At 42.1% G+C, this 6,570-nt stretch overlaps 1 pseudogene; it reads left to right on the forward strand.

Annotated features, from left to right (window-relative positions):
* Positions 1-5,630: 5,630 nt before the first annotated feature.
* Positions 5,631-6,120, forward strand: LOC143394824 (high mobility group protein B1 pseudogene; annotated as a pseudogene).
* The last annotated feature ends 450 nt before the right edge of the window (positions 6,121-6,570 follow it).

Raw genomic sequence — 6,570 nt, forward strand, 5'->3', positions numbered from 1 at the left:
TAAAAGTTCAACTCAGTCCCCATGCTTATCGCTCAGCCTCAGCTCAGACATCACAGGTCCAAGTCTCCGCCCCCAAAGAATGCCCCCACTCCAGATGCCACTCACAAATGGGGTACCCATACTACCCAGCTGACTGCAAATCCAGGAGTCTCTGTAGCCCCTCCCTTGGTTTGAAAATTCAGTAAAATGACTCAGAAAATTCAGGAAAGACATTACTTGCCATCACAACCTTATTTAAATCATGTATCACAACCTTATTTAAATCAAGAGCAAATGGAAAAGATGTGCAGGGCAAGGTATAGAAGCAGAGTCTTCACGCCCCCTCTGGGCATGCCACCCACCTGGCACAACAACCAGGAAGTGGTATGCTACAGTTCGGATCTGGAATGTTCCCCAAAGGCTTACGTGTTGACGTCTTGGCTCCCCATGCAGCAGTCTTCAGAGGGGGGACTCTGGGGAATGATTATATCAGGTAGGCTCTGACCTCATCAGTGAATCAATCCAGGGATGGGTTAATACTTTGATGGCATTATTGGGAGACAGAGGAAGCTTTAGTGGAGGAAGCAGGTCACTGAGATATGCCCTTGAAGGGAATATCATGTCCCTGGCCTCTTTTTGCCCCCTCTGTTTCCTGGTCACCATAAGGTAAGCAGATCTGCTCTGCCAGAGACTCCCTGCCATGATGTTTTGCCTCACCAAAGGCCCAAAGAGCCAAGTGACCATGGACAGAAGCCTCTGGAACCACGAGCCAAAATAAATCTTTCCTCCTCTAAGTTTATTATCTCAGGTGTTTTATGACAGTGTTGAAAAGCTTACTGACATACCCTCTGAATCTTGTTGAAAAGTTTGTGTTGAAGTTTCATTACATAACAATGATTACATTGGTGGCCATTGACGATTGACCTCAACCTCCATTCTCCTTTCCATCCTTGAAGATCAGTTGGTGGGGCTAAAATTTCCAACTTTCTGATCACATGCTTGGTTCCTCTGGCAACCAGGCTCCATCCAGAAGCTGTCACAGTCCCTTCCCACTCTCCTTCACTGCATTAGCCTAAAATCAGATAGGTCAGAAAGGGTCTAGTTATTGAAAAATGAGAGATGCTCCTGAGCACTCAAGAAATTCCAAGGGTTTAGGAGCTCTACCAATACAAAAATAGGTACCTTGCATAAATATAAATATGCTTTTTATTATTCCACAGTAAGGTACTGATGTAGATTTCTTGGATTTAATAAATGCACCATGGTAGTGTAAGATGTTCATGTTAAGGGAAAGCGAATGAGGGGATGGGGGCCATTCTCTGCACCACCTTTGTAACTCTCTTGTAAGCCTAAAGTCATTCTAAGATGAAAGCTAGTTAATATCTCTATACATGCTGTGACTCTAACTGAAGCCTCTGTACTGAGACAAGGGATGCGTTCACTTTCCTGAATGTGGCAACTTCTAGGCATTTGAGAAGCATTCTTCTGCATGACCCCCTCCTGCCATTCTCACTCTTGTTGAGTCACCATCACAGCCAGTTTTGGATCCTTCTTCCCTTTCTCCTATTCCAGAGGAGCTGAAACTGAAAACTCAAAAGCAGAAATACACAAATTTAGACCTATGAGACAAATCCAGCCCCCATTCTGTGTTTGCAAATAAAGTTTTATCAAAACACACCCATCCTCATTGATTACATCTCTGGCTGCTTCACACTAGAATGGCAGAGTTGTGTTGAGTAGTTGCCATGGAAAACCAACAGGCATGACAACCTAAATTATTTACTTCCTAGTCCTTACAGAAAAAGTTAGCTCACCCCTGCTTTTGACATGGACCCTCCCTCCCCAGCTAGGCACTGATCTTCAAAGCTGAGCCCTGTGGCTCTCTGTGGCTGCAGGAAAGAGAATTCTCCCTGGGGAAGAGAAGGTGAGAAGGATATCTCTCTCTCTCTCTCTCTCTCTCTCTCTCTCTCTCTCTCTCTCTCTCTCTCTCTCTCTCTCCCCCCCCCCCCCCTCTCATGCACATACATGCACAGCACTTTACAAAGATGGCAAATCAGTGTGATTCTCAGAGCACCCACTTAGCATCAAGGGAAGCATCTGTCCTGCAGGAGAGCTCTCACTAGTGGTCACAGTTTGGAAACAACTTAATGAAGCAAGCTTCTAAACATGCCCCTGAGGAGTGCCAGCTTCTTTGCAGGGGTGCCTGGCTGCCCTTTCAGATGCTTCCAGTCCTTCCTGCAGGTGCCTGTCAGCAGCAGGGGGGTTTATTTGCTTTTCTACACATACAGTAGGCCTCCAGGAAGGATGCATTTTTTTCCAGAATAGTTTTCCTCAGAGAGGTAGTCTCCCCAACATTTTTTGGCAACTGTGAACAGAGACAAAGCACTAAATTATTTTGGCCGCTTGAGGAAAAAAAAAATGTTGTTTGTTGTTGGAGTTCCTTGAATTTGTGTATAACTGGAAAAGTGTAGATGTTCAGTACAAGTTTGTTTGTTGGATTGGGTTGAATTTTGCTGAATTATTAAATCACATTTCACACCTAGTGTAACCCACATGATCCCTTTTATCAGCTTCAAGGACAATTTGGATACTTCTATTTTTCCAGTCAATACTTTAATCTCTGACTCCAGTCTGCCTTGACTTAAGAAAGAATGGTGCAAATTTACCAGCTGTGTGACCTTGGGCTAGTTCCTTAACCTCTCAGTAACTCCATTTTCTAAACCATTAAATAGGAACGATGATAATATCTCAGTGAAAGAATTGCAGTAAGGATTATAAAGGATTGGAAAGTATTCAGAATCCTGTCTGGCAAATATTCTTAACAAGAAAATCCATCTTTTATCACACATTTGCTCTACTGCCATTCAACATTTAAGAAAGTGAGGGCTTATTTGGCACAGAGAGGTTAGTCAGTCCTTGTTCCAGATGCCAAGTGGACAGAGGTAGATAGTCACATTGACAGAACCAAGTCCATCTGCTCACCACTCAAAAGCCAATACCCAGGAGATGAGAGTTGGTAGGAAGGAAGCAGATTTATTCTAAGGGCAGCACCGGGAGAAGATGGAGGGGGCAGCTTTCACCTTCCAAAAAAAGACCATCATAGGGAACTCAGGTACATCAAAGGGCTTTTTTAGGGAAGGAGAGGAGGTGAAGAAGGCAATGGACAGGAAGACTATGTGCTAGACAGGGTCTTCATCATCCAGAGAATGTGTCTTTTCCTGAAAGAGCATCAAAACTGACCTTGATCTCCTGGGGCTAGTTCCTATAGTTCTTAGATTAACATATTACTTTTCTGCAGGGTAACCCTCACAACAGTTTACAAGCTTTGAGTTAGTTTATAAACAAGTCTAAAGAACAAGGAAGAGTGTTACACATTCTGTTGTTAGCAGAAGGTCACAAGATGTTCTGAGTTCTGTAAATCTAAACAAACATTATTTACTAGCTAGCACCTTGATCATTTAGGTGTAGATTTTCTTTAAAACTTAGAATGCTGGGTACAGAGGGGGAAATAATTCTACAAAGGACAACCCCCAAAGAAGCAGTTCCTACTATGATCAGTGGTCAATGCTCCATGAGGTGTCAAGTTCGGGTGGCCATAATTCTCTGGTTTCTGAACAGTTTCATAGTTGAAATCTACTTCTGTCTGGGAAGATGTGCTCTCATCCACTGTTGCAATGATGTCCTTCCTGGTTTGGTTCCTTCCAAAAGTTCTGGAATAGTCCCAGAAGTATGTATCCTAGATTACAGCTTCTTAAAGTATATGCTCAGCCATGACACTCAAAACATCACCCATCAGGGTCATTATATTCAGAACAGCTTCAGGTTTCCATGACTCACCTTCTAGAATGAATGTCTAAACCTTGTGTTGTGATCTACCAGCCTAGGACTCCCACTCATAATAAATTACACTATGGGGACCCTGGATGGAATCTTGTCCTTCTAACAATCTCTAGAAACTCTCTTAAATTAATAGAGATGTTCTAGTGTTATAGAACCTCAAAAAAAGACGTATCTTATTCCCTTTCTTCCCCTAGGGCCCCAAGTTCTGTATATATCTGCCTATCTCCATCCATGACCAGCTGCTTTCTGAAGGCATTAGAAGGAGGAGCCTTTAACAGGCCACAAAGTGGTCCATTTAGCACCCTTGCAGGAATAAATGAGTTCAGGTTGGAAGGCAGAGAGATGTCTAATTTGAGAAGTGGCTTAAATCCTGTGGGGATCTGCTTATTCAGTTTAAATAATGTTTAATTCTGCCTCACCAGCCATTAGTTACCCCTAATTTTCTTCTGAAAATAATGCATTTATGGAACTAGTCTATTTCTCCTACCTATAACATCTTTCTGTGAATTTCTGCAGGGTCACAGGACCCTATCATCTTGATCTATGCAATATACTATCTATATCCCATTTGAATTTCATTTCATTTCATCATCCACTCTTGTAAGTTGCATCTGAAATTAGTAGATAATTCTATTCTTGGAATGCCTAAAAACACCTCAGATTTCTTTTTAAGCATGCTGTATCACCAATTTTATATTCAGGTATATTACATATACTCAGAAATATACACAATTATCCTTAGATCCCAGAGAAACCCACTGATCCAATCTTCACTTCTTAGGGAAACTTTCATTCACCCATTTAACATCTGTCAAGAACCTATGGCATAGCATGCTGTCATCAAGGAGCTCAAAGTTCTAGTGGGGAAAGATAAATAAACCAATAATGATAACAATGAATGATAAGAGCTATGTAGGAGTGAAATCTGAATGGTGTCTCTGAAGATTTGTGGAAAGAGAACCTAACTTTCCAAGGGGTGGGAAGGAGTGAGGACAAGAATGATGATCCAGGGAGGGTAGATTTGGGGCTATATCATTTGGGAAAGGATTTAACCCAAGAGAAGAAGTGTAACAGAACACAATTCACCACCTGGTGAGTACAAAGCCAATAAGCACCACCAGGAGATGGAAGAGTGGAGGTTTACTACTTGCAGCAAGGAGGGGACAGACTGGAGATAGTTCTCAAAGTAGTATTCCCTCCAACAAAGAAAGAAAGGGGCTTTTATTGGAGAATCTTATACATATTCATACAGGAAAGACTCATCGCCACATGTAAAGACAGTACCTTCCTGAGCATGCTCAGTTTGAGGTCATAATTACATGTTCAACAAATAAAAGAGGGGGATGCATGTGGGTGGAGAATTTTGTATTATGAGGAGCAAAATTTACTCTAGATTACCTATAAGAAGGAGTCAGAGTGAGGAAACAAGTCTGACTGATTCCTTGTAAGTTTCTCTAAAGGAACTTAGCTGAAAAGAAAACAATTTTGAAGACCCATTTACAGTTTTTGAAAGGGTCAGCAGCTTTCTGCCAGAAGTATATGACGCTGTCTCTAATAGTGCCTGCCTAGCCACTACCAAAAGTGCCCACTGAGTGCAGCAATCCACAGGAAGTGTGATACGGTAGTGCAGCCCTGAGAGCAGAGCAGTGAGTCTGCAAGGTTAATAAAGGGCTCCACAGGTCCTAATAAGAAAGCTGGACTTCATACGGCCATTGAAGTACATTGAGCTCCACAGAAACAGCACTGGGGCAAGTTAAGAGCTGGACAGGCCCAGGGTGACTCTGTGCCTCACTGAGGAAAAACAACAAAATATGGACAAAGGAGATCCTAAGAAGCTGAGAAGCAAAATGTCATCGTATGCATTCTCTGTGTAAATTTCCCAGGAAGAACAGCATCCAGATACTTCAATCAACCTCAGTTTTTGAAAAAATGCTCAGAGATGAAGAAGACCATGTCTGCTAAAGAGAAAGGAAACTCTGAAGACATAATTTTTTTTTATTTATTCAAAAAAAGGCAGATAGGCCCCTTGTGAAAGAGAATGAAAACCTATATCCCTCCTAAAGAGGAATAAAAAAAACAATCAAGGATCCCAATGCACCCAAGAGGCCTCCGTCGGCCTTCTTCTTGTTCTGTTCTGAGTATCACCCCCAAATCAAGGGAGAACACCCTGGCCTATCCATTGGTGATACTGCAAAGAAACGGGGCGAGAGGTGGAATCACACCGCTGCAGGTGACAAGCAGACTTACAAAAAGAAAGCTGCCACGCTGAAGGAAAAATACGAAAAGGGTATCGCTGCCTAGTGAGCTAAAGGAGAAAGGGAGTTGTCAAGACTGAACAAAGCAAGAAAAAGAAGGAAGAAGAGGAAGGGTAAGAAGATGAAGAGGAAGAAGAAGAAGATGATGATGATGAATAATTTGGGTCTAGTGCAGTTTTTTTCCCCCTTATCTATAAAGCATTTAACTCCCCCACCATACAATTCACTCCTTCTAAAGAAAAAAAAAATTGAAATGCATGACTGTGTAAGATTAGTCTTTAAACTGCACATTTTTTGTGTGTAGTTAACACACTACGGATTGTGTCTTTGGATAGCCCTGTCCTGGTGGTATTTTCACTAACCTTGCCTGGTACAGTATGTGGGGTTGTAAATTGGCATGAAAATTTAAAGCAGGTTCTTGTTGATACCCAGCACAAATTTATTATATAGGGGGACAGTAGTTTTTCATCTTCATTTGTCTGTGATGCAGCTTATA

The sequence above is a fragment of the Callospermophilus lateralis genome, chromosome 3 (assembly GCF_048772815.1).
Source record: "Callospermophilus lateralis isolate mCalLat2 chromosome 3, mCalLat2.hap1, whole genome shotgun sequence".
NCBI classification, from domain to species: domain Eukaryota; kingdom Metazoa; phylum Chordata; class Mammalia; order Rodentia; family Sciuridae; genus Callospermophilus; species Callospermophilus lateralis.